This window comes from Thalia democratica, chromosome 4 (assembly GCF_965202585.1).
Source record: "Thalia democratica chromosome 4, ktThaDemo2.hap1.1, whole genome shotgun sequence".
Taxonomy (NCBI): Eukaryota; Metazoa; Chordata; class Thaliacea; order Salpida; family Salpidae; genus Thalia; species Thalia democratica.
Window position 1 is genome coordinate 2,821,951 of NC_139168.1, and position 17,415 is coordinate 2,839,365.

A 17,415-nucleotide genomic window follows, 5' to 3' on the forward strand; every position below is an offset into this window, starting at 1 on the left:
CGAGTCAAAGAAAAAATTAGACTTACTAAAGTATACTTATGTGATACTGATTATTTACTGATACAAATTAACTTAAAAATATTGCCTGAATTACAGAAAACAGTATATAAGTTGGTGTTAACTTACTATAAAATAAAATAACTCGTGATTGATTAAGATAAACTGATCTCTTAAAATGTACAAAAATCTCGTAAAATGTTCAATAAACATACACCTTTTATATTTCTCGAGTTATAAAAATAATAAAACGTATTTATGTACTCTTAAAAGAAAAGTTTAGTTGAATTTGTTACTAATTCAAAATTAACATTATTTTAACTCACCTTGTTTCGACTGCGACTCTTTTTCTAGAAAATAAAGTTGTTTTAACTATTAAACTTAACATAACTATTACATGTTTATTTGTTGTTTTTAATAACCAATTAGTTTATTAATAATAGAATTAAAAAACACGCTTTGCTAGCTGTTTTGTATATCTATATTATTTAAGGATTTACTTTTTTGTTTAAAGACAGTCACTAATTTTCTTCCAATAGAAAACAAATGAGTATGAACAAACTAAATAAATAAATGTTTTTAAAAATGGATGTTTAAGATGGTATAAGAAATATATACTACTTTTAAAAGAATAAGGTAGATAATAAACTAAAGTTACAAAAAGTAGGTTAAACTAGTATTTATATAAATAGTTTAAAACTTGAAAATATTTTTTTAATATATAATATAAGTATATAAAACTTAATAAAGTCAGTTTGTAAACAGTTTAAGTTACTTATTTGATGAAAATGTTTACTATTTTTACTGCTTTACTGTCAAGTTAGCTCTACTAGATACAAAATAGAATAGTTTAATTTAAATAGTTTTAATTGGTGTTAAGTTTTACATACACTTCTTCGCTGTTTCTTTTCATTTTCAACAGCATCTTTATTACAATATGTTTTAGTTATTGCTTCACCGCATTTGCTCTTTATTCTTTTATCATCACTGCACTTATTCCTTGTACTTTTCTCAAAATCTTGATATTCAGCAAGCTTCTTACATTTGTTTTTATCTTTACTCAAACTATCAATATTTTGGTGTTTGCTTATCTCATCATGTTTAATTTCTTCCATTTTATTTTCATGTTTGAAATTTTTCTCAAGATTTCTCCAATCATTTGCTTTTTTATTTTTGTAATCGCAACATCTTTCCTGTAAGTTCACAAATTTAAATTAATCACCAAATAGCTATGTACCATCACTTCCTTTGCATTTAGTAAAACATTAGTTTTACTTATGGTATATAGGTTACTAAGTATCTAAAAGAAATAAATTTTTAGTTCTAAATAAACTTGAAAATTTTTTTTTTAACAAAAACCAAAAATTGAAAATTAATTTACACTGTTTTTTAAGGTTATAACTTTGGTCAATAGTTTTATGTTAATATGTTTGAATTTCATAAAAATAAATCACCAATTAAAAAAAAGAAATAAAACTTTATCAAACTTTTAGAGCGTATCCATCATCTTCGAAATCTCGCTCGCAACTGTAACTTTCCAAAACTCTTTCCTGAAATAATTCCTGATAATCTGTAACTGAAGAATGGACTGTTACATCGCTGCACTGTGAAATATAGTAAGTAGGTCATCAAAACACTTACTGTACTAAATACACAAAAAATATAAACTATTATTACTAAACGTAATCGATCTTTCGTTAAAAAAAATATTTTTGTTAGATCATATCTGATAATCTAAGCCGCTTCAAGCCCGAATAAGTTGTGTTTTTAATTGAAAATTTACAAAAAATCATCATAAAATTCGTCTAAGTCACGTAAAAGTAGAAAAAGATAGTTTTTGTTTTTAGGCTCGTGTTATATAAAAATCAGCATAAACAAGAAAAAATATGTTAACAGTTTATATATAATTTTACTTTGTTTTCATAGTTAAAAATATGTATAAGTGTTATGAAGAACAAAATATTTTATTTATAGTTAGTACAAGTACAAAAAATAACAACTGACGTCATAATACCCGTTGCTCCCATGCGCCCTCCGCGGCCGCTCCCTGATGCCCAGTTGGGGCACGTTGCCACGGTAACTGTTGTCCTCGTCTTCGGTGAACAGCCTGGACCGGGACCTGACCACGTGGAGGCGCAGTTCCGGGTCCTCAATTGAGAAATTGGACGAACATCGGGACAGTTCCTTGGTCATCCCGTGCTGCCGGTTCTCGAAGTCGACCCACGAGTCGCACTTGTTCATCATTTCCTTCGAGTCACATTTGTTTCTTAAAATGCTTTTCTGTAAAATATAAGAATAAAAAAAGATGAAAAAGTATTAAATCTTGTTTGTTGTACAACTTAAACTGATTAAAAGTTAGTGCTGATAAAATAAACTTTAGCCTTTATTAAAACACATGTGTACTTATAATTAAAGATACAATGTAGCTTAAGTTATTTAAATCTTTTATAACCACTAAAGTTTACTCGGATAGAGAACATATAACAGTTTTTTCAGAGTTAAGTTTTTTCAATGAGTTAGCTTTTTTGCGTTAATCGTTTAAAACTTTTTGCGAATATTGAAAAAAAGGTTTTTTTTGTATACTGTACTGATTTAGAAGCAGAAAAAATTAAAATTAAAGTTTACATAACCTATATATAACTTGTACAACCTTTATAATTGGTTCTTGATCGCACGAACCTTCTTTGTACATTTCTTTAATAGCTCTGTTACAATTAATGTTGCTATTTTAAATTAAAAACTATATAAAAGTAATGATAAAAGTATAACTTACTGCACACATGGTGGGAGCTCAGATTTTGTAGATTGATCTTCAGCTAATTGAAAGTTAAGTTTCGACGTTAGTAAAACACTTTGAAAATTAAGTTTAAAAATAGACATATATGCTGTGATTTAACTTCAATTTAAAACTTGTCAAAGTATTTATACGAAACTAAATGAAGTTTCTTTTAAAAACGTTAGATATATAAGTTGAAACAAAGTCTAAGTTGTTTTTAAAAAACTAGTTTAATTTTCAATTGCTACATACTCGTAGTAAGTGCAAAAATCATATATGTTGTTTATGTAAAAATAGAAAATTTTCCACATACATATAAAAAAGTTAAAAATTTAATCTAAAAATTTTTCTCACTTTTTTCAATTTCAACTGTTTCTTGTTCCTCGCAAGAAATTTTTTCCTCGCTAGAACTATCACTACTTTTGCAATCATCTTCAGAAAAATTTTCTTCTAATGTTGGCTCCTTCTTGAAAGACACCCTGGTCACTTTGTCTTCTTCAGTCTTCTCGAAGATGCACGGATCTTCTTCAGTCTTCTCGAAGATGCAAGGATCTTCTTCAGTCTTCTCGAAGATGCAAGGATCTTCTTCAGTCTTCTCGAAGATGCAAGGATCTTCTTCAGTCTTCTCGAAGATGCAAGGATCTTCTTCAAACTTGAGCACTTCCTGACACACTCCAGCACACTTGTTGCCAGGATCAATAATGATTTTGTCTTTACGCTTTGGCTTCTACGGTAAGGTTTTATATTACTGTTATACATTTTAGCAGTACCAAAAACTATCATTAAAATTATCCTTTAAAAAAAAGTTTTGGTAGATAAAGCAGACTTTTTCATTTTATGATTAGTTGAATATTTTTTTAATGCGTTCTTAAAAACATTTATAATAGTTTTTCCAACTTTACTTCCAGGTTTAAATAATTTATTGCAGGCAAAATAAAATTATTGTACTAAGTTTAAAAAGTTTTCAAAAAAAAATTCATCTGATAATTTTTTTAAAGTATCCTAAATAAACACTAACGTTTTTATCAGACTGCAGTTTATTTCCCACAAATTCGTCATTTTCACCTGCTTTGGCCATTTCGCACAATGCAACGTTCATTAAATCTAAAAATATTACAAAATATGTAAGTTTTATTAAACAATTACAATAGAAAAACTTACGACTGGACACTTTTTCAACGATGGGTCGCATTTCTACGTCTATTGTCTTTTCACAATGATCGTCATAGGAGTCATAAGTGTTATTGATGCCTGTGAAGTATTTATTGGTTTATATAATGTAGGGTTTATTTTTAAAACTGTGTAGAACTTTTTAATAACACATCATCTCTGAAATATATACTTTTACCCAATAACCAATAGCATATTTTAAGTTAAACTGCATTTTATCTTGACCTTAAAACCAATAAAAAACAACCGTGCAAAAGTGTTATCCTACACAATAGTGTTATCCCCTGAATTAATTTAACCTTATGCAATCTATCCTGTTTCCTTAAATGAAGAAAATTTTATAGAAAGCAAAAAAATTAGTTTTTACTACATAATGTTTGAAGCCTTTATTTTTTAAATATTTTCTTATGGTTGGATGCAAAAGAGATCGAAAAATAGGTAACAAAACAACAGAAAATGTTTATGTAAACTGACGATTAAAATCTAATCTCTGCTGGATATTTTCTTCTTTGTTGATCAATAACTCATCTTGTCTGTAGAATGATTGCACGTTCTTAGATTTTTCTCTCGCTTAAAGTTTGTTTTCAGTTAATGACATAAAACTCTTGTTAAGTTGATTTAAAAAAGTAAATTTTTATAAAAATCAGTTTATAATCTTTAATAAAACTTAAATTCTAAGTTAAAAAAGTAAAAATTATGTTTGTTATAGTGTAGTGAAAAGCTACTAATAATCATAATTATGCTGCTAATACTCATCTGCTACATTAATAGATGCTTCTATTTTGATCTTTAAAAATGCATTTTATTTATGATAATGCTTTAATTATAATATAAAAGATAAAGTTGTTTATATAAAGTTATGAGAAAACTCGTTACTTAAGAAGCTACAAATAAAACTAAGTCTAACAAAACTAAAAGAAACAAGAATTTAGAATTTGGTTAAGTATTGTGGTATAGAACTTAAAACCACTTTAGATAGATTAGTATATATAGTTGGTTTAAAATTATTTTATGTTTATTTTTCTACGTCAGATTAACTTATCGGCAATAAAATTTTACCACTGTTAATCAGATTAAAAACCAGAAGAAATTTGTACCAACTTTATAAAATTTTAACTTAACATTTAATATAAAAACTCAAGTTTCTAACATTAAATGTTTTGATAAACAATAACATTTTACTACTTTTAATCAGATTAAAAACCAGAAGAAATTTGTACCAACTTCATAAAGTTTTAACTTAACATTTAATATCAAAACTCAAGTTTTTACCATTAAATGTTTTGATAAACGAGAAGTTAATATTTTATCTTTCTATGTATCGTAATAATTAAGTTTATAGATTAGATTTTATTGTTCGTTTTTATCAAAAAACCAAATTAACGTGTTTAATTTCTAAAATTTTTTAAGGAGTCAAACATATAGATATTATGTATAGACTATTATGAAAACAAACAGTTTCTAGTGAAAAAAAAATTATTGTATATAAAAACGCTTTATTAATTTTAATAGTTTTAAGTTTACGTTTAAAAGTACTTACAATTAGAACATTTTTCTGAAGGTGGCTGAGTTGGATTGGTTGTAGATTCAACCAAAAAATCTTCAGTACTTTTCTGTTCTTTGCTTTCTTTAAACAATAGGTAAAGTTTGTAAAATTTACAAAACTATGATCATTTATTACATATTGGTAAAAAAAACTAATCTTTAGTAGCTTTTAAAACATATTGATTAGTAATTCTTAATTTCTATTTTTACATTGGAAACTATTAACTTTTTAATAATTCAAAAGAAAAAATTATTTAATAATTTTTGGCTTTTTGCTTTCTGTTTAATAATATTTATTATAAAACTTTTTTTCGATAGCTATTTTCTTTCCTTAAAGCTTATCTAAACACGACTAAAATTAAAGTTTAAACGTATACTGATTATGTTTATTATTTAATCAATTTACTATATTTTGTGTACAAAATGTTTTTTTTTTAGAAACAAAAGCTGATATGCTGATAAACTTTTGGAAATAAAAGAGCTTTGTAATTTATTAACATTCATTTACTCTTTTTTTTTACAAAATGATTAACTGTTAAGTTAAACAACTTGCTAAACCTTAAAGCTTAATTTTTTTAACTTTTCAAAAACTTTTTATAAACTCATAGTCCATCTAAACATTACTAACAACAACTATTTTTTCTACCAAATTACTGTGTACTTTTAAATTTAAAAATACTAATATATTTAAACTAGAGGCTTAAGATTTTACTTTTGTCTATTTCCTATTTAGTTCCATAGTTTTACAAACTTACTCTGTTTATGACGTTTTAAAAAAAAACTTTATTTTTAAACTTTTATGAAACTAGTATAAGACTCGTTTTGATATTATAAAAAATGTTAGATGTATAGCAGAATATTTTGTATTAATCTTCCTTCAGATAAGTTTAAAAACTTAACTGGTAAGTAAATTTGTTAGTTTATTTTACATTTACACTTATTATGTAAATATCTTTCAGCTATGTGCAAGTTTTTAAACTTTTTGTTTGTTTTAAATATTAATATTTAAGCTTTAATTAAACCCTTACCTAAAACACTTTCAACTGTAAGTTTTTTTGTCTCACTGTAAACTGGGTTAGAATTGAAAATACCATTATTAATAGAACCTAAAAACAAAATAAAACTTGTGTTTACTTAAGTATTTTATTTATTATTAAACCTTTTTTTTTCAGCTTTACATAAGCTGAAAACAATATTTTTGATTTACTACTGAATTTACTACTAAAATATGTTGCACAGATTGGTAAGTATTTTTCGGCACATTATTTTTTTTAAAGTCTTTGTTATGAAATATTATTTCAAACAGAAAAAAAAAGTTGTTGTCTAATAATATTCTTATCTTGATATTTTCCAATTATAAGCAAAAATAAAAATTCCCAAGTATTAAACATACTAAACGTTGGAGTATAACTTCGTTTAACCTTCAAAGCTTTATACAAACTTATTACTATTTTAATATGACAAAAATAAAATACTACTGTGTATAAATTAAAAGCTTAGCCTAAAACTTGGCATAAATAATTGACTTTAACCTTGTGTGTTTTCAGGTGTAGAATTTGTAATGTCATTGCTGGGCGGACACATGTTGTATACATTGTTGCTATTAGAACCTAAATATTATAATTTAACATAGTTTCACAGAAGCAAAGACAAAAAAGCTTTTCACTTAAAAAGAAACAAGCAATATTATCTCGAATACAAATAATAATCGTAAATTACCAGTTTGTTTTAGCGATTGTTCAAATGAATCGTCGTTTAAATATTCTTTAAGTTGTTCTTGTTCTTTGACATCTGTTCAAAATTTATAACTTATTGTAAAAAATAATTTTTAATGATCATATTAAATGTTCAAAGCTTTAAATTAACAAACACTTTTTATAAACTTGATACTATCTAAATATAACAAAAAGCAAATACTTCTGTATATAAATTGAAAGCTTAACTTTTAACTTGGCATAAATAATTAACTTTTACCTTGTGTGTTTTCAGGTGTAGAATTTGTAATATTATTGTCGGGCGGACACATATTGTAAACATTGCTGTTATTAGAACCTAAATATTATAGTTTAACATAGTTTGACAAAAACAAAGACAAAAAACTTTTCACTTAAAAAGAAACAAGCAAAATTATCAAAATAATAATAAATTACCAGTTTTTTTTAGCGATTGTTCAAATGAATTGTCGTTTAAATATTCTTCAGGTTTTTCTGGTTCTTTGACATCTGTTAAAGTTTAGAATTAATTGTAAAAAAAATTTTTTTTTGAACTCATTAAACTTTCAAAGCTTAAAACTGTTTTAAAATTTTTTACTAAAAGTTAAAACACACTTTTTAGTTTTAAATGTCATTAAACTAGATATCTTTTAAGTTTCATAATAAATTAATTAGCTTTTTTATAGAATCAAGTTTTATTATTTCCTCGTCTATAAATAGATCAAAACAATTTTGTTACTAAAACAACTTATTATTTGCAAAAAAATATTACAATCACAAATATTTAATAATTTCTATCTATACTTAGGAAGTTACCAAGTGTGGATCTCTTTTCCGGTACTGAGTTCGAAATGCTGTCAAAACTGCAACCTAAATAGAAACATTAAATTTAAAGTGGTATAGATAAAATAATTTCTAAAAAGCTTGTTTTATAAAAACAAATTATTTTAAATTTTATAAAAGTTATATAACTAACAACTGTATTTATTCAGCGGTTCTGATTTATCTAAGATATCTTTGTTTGAATTTTCTTCGGTATGTTCCGGTTCTTTACTTTCTGTTGTTTATTTAAAAAAAGAAAGAGTTTATAAACATGTTGTTTTGGGAAAGTATTTAAGTATTTCATATTAAAAATTGTGAATAAGAGCTACGGACATAATATTTAGAAAACAATGTATAATGAGTTTTCAAAAAGTATTTTGTAATTTAAATACTTTTTCCTTATTAATACAGCAAAAGATGAAAACCAAAATAAATTCAGTTTTATAAATTGCCAATAAAAAATTGTGATTATAAAAAGAAGGGAGCTTTTTTTAAGTTACAACTTTAAAATAAGTTTAGTTTTTATACAAAAGAATACACATGTTGTATACATTGCTGTTATTAGAGCCTAAATATTATAATTTACCATAGTTTCACAAAAACAAAGACAAAAAAAAATTCATTTAAAAAGAAACAAGCAATCTTATGTTGAATATAAATAACTGAAAAACTACCAGTTTGTTTTAGCGATTGTTCAAATGAATAGTCATTTAAATATTCTTTATCTATTTCTGATCATTGGAGTTAAAAATTTAAATTTATTGTAAAATAGAAAATTTATTGACTTTATTAAATGTTCAAAGCTTTGTATTTATTTATTAACTAAAAATAAAAACACACTCTTTTTGTTTTCAATGTCATTAAACGAGATACCTTTTTACTTTCATAAAATTTAATTAGCTTTTTTTAGAATGAAGTTTTATTATTTCATCGTCTATAAAGAGATCAAAACAACCTAGTTACTAAAACAACTTAATACTTGCAACAAAATATTACAACCACAAAAGTTAAATAGTTTGTTATAGTATTTAATAATTTAATAGTTTAACTTCTATTTATACATAATAAGTTACCAAGTGTGGATCTCTTTTCCGGTACTGAGTTCGAAATGCTGTCAAAACTGCAATCTAAATAGAAACATTGAATTTAAAGTGGTATAGGTAAAATAGTTTCAAAAATGCTTGTTTTATAAAAAACAAATATATTTTAAGTTTTACTAAAGTTATATAACTAACAACTGTATTTACTCAGCGGTTCTGATTTATCTAAGATATCTTTGTTTGAATTTTCTTCGGTATGTTCCGGTTCTTTACTTTCTGTTATTTATTTAAAGAAAAGGGTCTATAAACATGTTTTTTTGGGAAAGTATTTAAGTATTTTATATTTTAAAAAAACTGTGAATAAGAGCTTAGCCGAAAATGGACATAATATTTAGAATATAGTTTTTAATGGTATTTTGTAATTCGAATATTTTTTCTTTATTAGTACAACAAAAGATGAAAACCAAGATTAATTCAGTTTTATAAATTTTCAACGAAAAATTGTGCTTACAAAAAAAGAAGCTTTTTATAAAGTTTTAACTTCAAAATAACTTTTGTTTCTATACAAACAGATAATGATAACTTATATCTTACCTAAAATTTTTGCGTTTGTTTTTCTTTTTTCATCATCTGCAAATGAATTCAGCAGGCTGTCACGGCCTAAAATTAAAAATAATTTAAAATTTTAACACGATAATGTTAAATTTTTTACTCAACATGTAATAAGGTCGACGCGTGGGGTGAATTCGAGAATTTAAAACTTCCTAAATCAAATTTTTAATGTAAGTATTTAAACAACAACTTCCTAAATTAATAAAGTTTATTTTAATTCAACTCACACGTCGCCACTTATTTTCAATAAAACTTTACATTTCAAAATAAAACATGAAACAATAAAAATTGCTTGTTTTTTTTTAACAAAACATGTCATGTCCGAAGATTTAATGCCTAAATATATTAGTTAAAATTCATAATATAATTGAAATTAATTTTTAGGTTCGGTGGAAATAACTTTTAATCTAAATACTTATGCTTTATTTTTCTTTTTTATACTAACGGAAGTTTTTTATTAACCACTTCATAAATCTAATTTGGGTTTTAATTGAATGGATCATAGATAAAGTTAATAGATTTTCAAAATAAATACAATTTTTTCTTAGGTCGAATAGAAACAATTTATTCAATTTAAGCAACTATATTTTATTTCCAATTATTTTTTTATGTTTTTGAAACTTGTCATTGTATATAATTAATAAGTTTACTTTTAGGTTCAGTTGAATGGAACCTTTCATCCATGGAAGTGTCGCTTCCGATCGGAGTGTAAATATCAGAAGTGTCTTTCCTTTCTGAGGTGTCTAAATAATTTATTATTCAGAATTAAATTCACTTTTAAGCTTGGTGGAAGCGATTTTTAATGCAAGCACTTATGTTTTAAACTTCAATTGGGTTTTTTTTATGTTGTCGGAACCTAAATATTGTGTAAATTTCAAATTTACTTTTAGGATCAGTGGAATTTAGCCTTTCATCGGCAGAAGAACATTCGGTGTAAATCGACCCTGAGACGTCTTTCCTCTCTGAGGTTTCTTTCCTGTCTTCCCCCTTCGAGCTCGTCGCTTCTGACCTGACCCTGTCGTCGTCCGAAGGCTCCGTCTCCTCTCGGTCTTCAAGATTATAGAAGTCGCTTTCCCCGCCGCTGCTATTAACCTCTATGTCGTCATAATCGACAATTTCGAAGTCGTCGTTTTCGGATGCCATGTTTAGTTGCTTCTTTGGTATAAAACTGTCAATAAGAATTTATAATAAAAAAACGTTGCAATTTAGTTGTGATACATAAACATAAGTTTGATTTAACTGTTTTTATAACGTATTGCTAGAAAGTTTCTTATTTTATATAACCAGTAACTTATGTTTTTTATGAAAAAACTAAGTGTAAAACTGATATTTTACACAATTTTAACTTTATCAAAGGCTTGTTATTTTTAATTGTAATTCAATTAAGAAACTTCTAAGTAAAACTACTAGTTTTTGCAGTATAAATGCAATTTGAGCAAGTTATTTTTACTAACATATTGTTAAAGTTTCAAGTCTTAATACATTGAAAATTTAATATACACGACAAAAAGTTAATATAAAAAAATTAACAAAAAGTTAATACTATTTTGATTTTAAGTTTAGTGTTCTGTATGTACACCAGTTTTTATATCGATGATCAAGGGCTATACTTTACTTTCCATGAATTAACAACGCTACCTTTAATATAAGTTTACAACTTTAACAATAAAATGTCTGTTTGAAACTTGAAAATTTAAACACAATATGAGTATTTGATACAATATTTCTAATAATAGACTTAAGTTATCTTTTTAATTTCTTGTCCTTTTGTATAGAACATCTCTAAATATTATATATTTAAAAAGTTACATCTTATATACGACATGTTTTCAAAACTTAACTTTATTTTCAACATTTATTTCTTAATTTTGGATTATCCTAATAGTTTGTATAATAAAAATTGAGGATAGAAAAACTTTATACTTATCAAAAACTATAAGAAACACAAACTTTATAAATTCAAAGGTGAAACAGATGGAAACTTCAACTTGCAACAAGATTTTCAACTGGTGTTTTTTATTCAACCTACAATGTTTTGCTATTATTACAGCGCTTCAGAGTGTAGACAAATAAATTAACTTTAATATATAGAGATTTGATTATGCATAAGTAGAGAATAAAATTTCTTACAGATTTCAATCAAAACATTTACAGACGTTTTACTAAAATAACAAACATTGAATAAACTTTAATCTTAGATGGATCAGTATAAAAATACTAAATAATTGCATCAAATTTGTTTATCTGTACCTAAGGTTACGTTTAAGTAATTTTTTGGTTTCAAATAAAAAACTATACTAAGCAAACTTACGTTGACTTAAAGTTTTTCTTTTTATTTGATTTGCTTCAAATTGCTATTTGTTTTGTAAACCAGCGTGAAAAACTTCTAAAGGCTATGCGCAGCTAAAGTGTTCGGTTTTTTTATTACGTCACAATTAAAGTATTAAACTGTCTTATTTTTATCAAATTAAATCTAAAATGCGCTAAAACGAAATTTAATGCAGAGAGCTTCATTGAAGTTTTACCCACATTTAAAACTACTTGCATTTATAATTTGTTGTACATATATGAAAAGTTTTTGAGAAGACTTTATAGCTGATACCAAGGTTAATTTGACTAATTAATAATGAAACTTTTGTAATAGTTTTATTCCAATTAGTAATAAAGTATATTTTTACAGCTTATGCACTAGTATGTACTTCTAAACTTTATATTTTAAGATTATTTTAAAATTAGTGTCCAAAGCAATATGTATTAAGAGTTCTTGCTATATTGAAGTTTTTAAGCAATATAAAATATCTTTTATTAAATTTATTTGTAAACTACATGTATACTACATGTTTACATAAAAAAGCTTAAAATAAGATTAACTGACAGCTGTTTAAGATGTATCAACGATTAAATTTTTTTTTGATGTATATTTATGTAAAATTTCATGGTTGTCCAGCATCTGATTTATAACTTTAGATCAGAAATAACTACTGTAAAAAAATAAACATAATATTTTAAAAAATCAAAGGAAATGCTTTCCAAACATTGTTGCAAGAAATCTTGAAATTAAGAATATTTTCAAAGTACTTGAAACTTAAGTCAATTAACTTTAAAGGTGCTTAACACTCAACAACATTGTTGCTTTGATCTGTTTTTATTTTCAAACACATTTCTGTGTTTTTATCTTTTGAAGTAACCAAACTGAAAGTAAATACAAAGAAATAAGACTGGTACGTTTAAAAAACAAATAAAGACTTTATAATTAGTAAACATGAAATAGAAAATTTTCATTAGTAATTATTATTTGTTCAATGGAGACAAAAGTTAATAACTGTCTTGTATTGCCATAATTAAATGTGTACTATTAGGCGTAGATAATAAGCGAATTCAAAGTTCAATAACTGAAAAACATATTTATTAAACAAACAGCTATTAGAAGTATTTATTACTTTTATAACGTTTAGTAACTTATACAACGTTTTGTTAATAATATTGAAGTTAAGATAACATACATTATGAAAATATATTACGCAACTTTTCATAATGTTTTTTATGCAAAATTAGATTAAAGCAGTTAAAAAAATAGGCGTAAGGTTTAATGCAAAAGTTTGTTTTTTAAACTTTTCTCTAGTTTTATTTCTATTGTTTTAGATCCCGCCTACCAAAAATAGAAACTATAAAAATAAGTTAAAGGTCTAAAAATGCAATTATATAAGTGCAAAAAGTTGCATAACAGCTTAGCATATGTTTGCTTCCTGTTGGTGAAAAATAGGTTAAAAAACTATTATGTAAGTAAAAAGTCCACTAAAATCTAACTACTTTGTTTCAAACTATAACATGAAGCCAAAACTTGTAGAAAGTTAACAATGTTTGAAATAAAATACAAAAGTAATTAAGTTCCAGTAAATAAAATACATTTATGTAGAGCTGGATTTACAAATAGAAAAGTATTATGACCAAAACTTGTTTTAATAGATTTTTTTTTAACAAAACAATAATCCGTGAACTCATCATGTGTATATGCACATTTTGATGCAACTTTTTGCAAAAGTGGCCTCGAGCAAAAAGTCGCTATAATCTGTGAGAGCTGAGCATCCACTTTTATATAAACTTTTATATTTTTGCACATAGAAAGGTCACTTTACCGGACGCTGTAAAAGCGAAGTTGTAAAATAATTAATTTTATGTGTAACAAAAAACTTTTGTTTTTAGAACAATAGCTTATTTTTGTAAAAATATCAACCTAAAATAAAATAATCTTAAAGTTTATTAATATATTTTAAACACTAAGCAATTGTCATTTGGTTTTGTGTTAGTTTACCGATCTAGAATGTCACGATAAATATGATTTGTAAATTACTTTTTACATCAAACAATTTTACTTTATGTATAATTATATTGAAAATAAGTTATTTGATATAGCGGAAAGGCCAAAAACGAACTTAAAAATCATGAGATGACTAAGCTATTGTTTTAGATTACGTAAGCTTAACTGAGTTTAATATATATTTTAACTATATTATAGTTCGTTAAAATATTTTACGTAACTTACTAGTTTTAAGTTTAAATGGACTGAAGGAATTAAAAAACTGTGCATATGCATGTTCATTTTAAACAGTTGTTGCGACTATTTCAAAAATAAGCTTTATTTTTAAACATTTGAATATAATTGAAATGTCTATAAAATTTAAAACTTTATAAGGGAAGTGATTTATTGAAAAAACACTGAAAGTGTTAAACTAACTTCATATTCTAAGTACTACACATAAAAAACGGTACTGCTTATAAAAAAATAAACCACTACAACTTTATTTTTAAAAACGCCATAAAAATATACAAGTTTTTCAAGATAAAACGGTTAAAAACAATCTATTTACAAACTTTTTGATAGCTTATCGTCTACATTCAATTCAAAAAGTCAATTTAGCAAGTTCAAGCCAGTTTGAATGGCCTCACTTTGTAAATATTTACCTTCAAAATACTCGAATCTCATTGGAGGAAGTTCCAAGCAGACTCGCTTTCATTGGCTGAAGTTTTGTGAGCGTCCACAGGAGTGTTTCGTTGCATAACTTGATTGTTTCAGTTTAATTCAATTAAATTTCGACGTGCAGAACTGTTTCATATTACCAAAACATTTTTGCGGCTTGTAATCTTGTAAAACTGCCTACAGATAAGAAACAATTAAAAATTATTTTGTTTTGTGTTCTCTGCATAAAGTTAAGGCATGAAACATGTTCAACTTTTGAATGTTTTAATCTTTGCATTTAGTGGAAAGTTGTCTGTTTTCAAGTTGTTCAAAAGTTTAAGTTCTACCTTATTTAAATACGTAAATTAATTTATCGATATTATAGATTTTTAAAGTTATTGAAATTGTTTAAAATTTAAGAAAATTTTGTTAAAAAAAAACAACTTTATTCATTTTGTTGCAAAAACATGATAAAATAGTTTTTTTAACTATAAGCATAAAAATTGACATTAAACTTTACGAAAGTTCATTAGTGTAGTCGTAGATCTGACTTAATTACATTTTCTTTTATATTTTAAACAACGACTTTTTCTTGCTAGCGAGATTACAATCTTTTTATAGCTCGTCAAATAAAATATCTTTTGTTTGAAAGTAGTTAAACTTAATATTGCAATTTTAGCATTATATAGTTTGCACAGTAGTTGACTTTCACTTGTTCAAGTTGTTATTTGTGCCTTTATAATGATCCAATTTTCTTTGTTATCCCATTTAACTTTATTTCAGTAGCAAACAATTTGAACCACTTTAATAAACAATTTAATAAATTAAATTTTCAACTTTAATTTACAAGTGCAAGGCTAATTACTATGTCAAATAAATATCTTTACTTATTTTATTAAATGCATTGTAAAACTAGTTAAAACACCTATATAGTCAGCTTATTTTACAAAATATCTTCATTATTTTAGTTTCTTTTTTATTATTTACATAATTAACCAAACAAGCTACTAAAAATAAATTATCTCTTAGTTTTGATTTTTTGTTAGTATTCACAACATATAAACCATGAAATTGATAAGTAACCAGCGATGCGTAAAATTCAGCTGCCGAAACGATGCTGGCAAAATATTAATAAAAAAATCATAAAACTCGTTACGTGCAAAAAGCAGGAAATTGAAACTCGTAAATCTTTTTTTTTGTCCCAGTTTCGTCTTCCTGTGATTGCTAACCGGTGGTTGATGTAACTACAAACAAGTATGTCGTACAAACCTAACAACAGATTAATTATTAATATATAATTACATTTCGCTACATCTTCTGAAGGAATAATTAATGTTTGTTTCCTTGTACACGTCAACTCCAATGATAAAAGCAATTTTTCTTTTGAAGTTGTTCTAGTTTAACGGTTGGTTATTAATATTTTAGTGAATAATTGTTTGAGTTGGATAGTTTCATTATTATGTTTATAATTTACTTTTATAAAAAATATTTATTTTTGTATCTGGTAAAAAAAGTTTAAAAATAATTAATATTATATTTAACAAGCAAATTCAATTTTTACCCTACACGTAGCTCTAAAACTATATGTTGCTGCTAAATACTAACAACTTCAATTAAAATTTTTCGGTTTTAGATTAAATTATGGTTTTTAATTAAAATTTTTCAATGCTTTATCATTCCAAAGGCGATAAACTTAAACTTAATGTGTTTAATCTGAAACCAGCTATTTTAATTAAACAGCAAAACAGCTAAAACACAATACCTAGACAACTATTTTTTTATAATGTCTGAAATTTATCAAAAAAATCTTCATTAAAAAAATAATTAAAATTTAATGTTATTGTTGCAAACAAAAATTAAGTTGTTTTTCAACTTTTTTTATACTTATAATTGTCAAGAAAACTAATTTAAATATCAATTTATAATCAAGTCTAAAACATCAAAGTAGTATAAATTAATATTAAATTAAAGCTTATATTACAAAATTGTTTACTGCTAATGTAAAATACCATTATTAAAAACCTTATTGCATAACGTTAGCTATAAATCAAGTTTAGCTTTACTTGTCAAGCCTATCAAAACTGTGAAATCTAGGTATGATTCATTGTGCTAAATAAAAGAACTAGAGTTGATGTGTTTATATAACCACAATTTATTTTCTTAACCTACCGTTTTTAATAATTTTATTAAAACATTAGTTATGTTTTAGTTTATTAGCTTATGAATACATATTTAAATTTTTTAGCTTAAAAATAAAATAATACAATATTGGATATAAATTAACCTACAAAGTATTACTGCTAAAACTTTTAAAAAATTGATCAATATATACTTAATGAGTATATCTTTATTGTAAACTTATAAGCTAAACATAAGTTTCAAGTAAATTAAGCCTAAACATTTTAGATAAAGCTAAACTTTAGAACTAATTTTTTTTTCTACGGTTTTTTAACCATTGAATGCTGTATACTTTAATGTATTATAATCGTTTATAATACAAATAACAAAAATGTTTCAATTAATGACTTAAAGCTAAATTATTTTAAATAAAGTTATTAAAACAATTATATAACTGTTTATAAAAAACTAAAGATTATATAACGGTATTTGTTAAACAAAAGTCTTTAAAATGATTCACTTTGTCTTTTATGATTTATTTAAACTTTAGCATAAAGAAACAGCTATTTTGTTTTAATACAAACACTAAACCTAGGAAGTTTTTTAACAATAAATTAAAATTCTAAACACACAAATTTTGCATTGAAATACGAAACATTTTCTAAA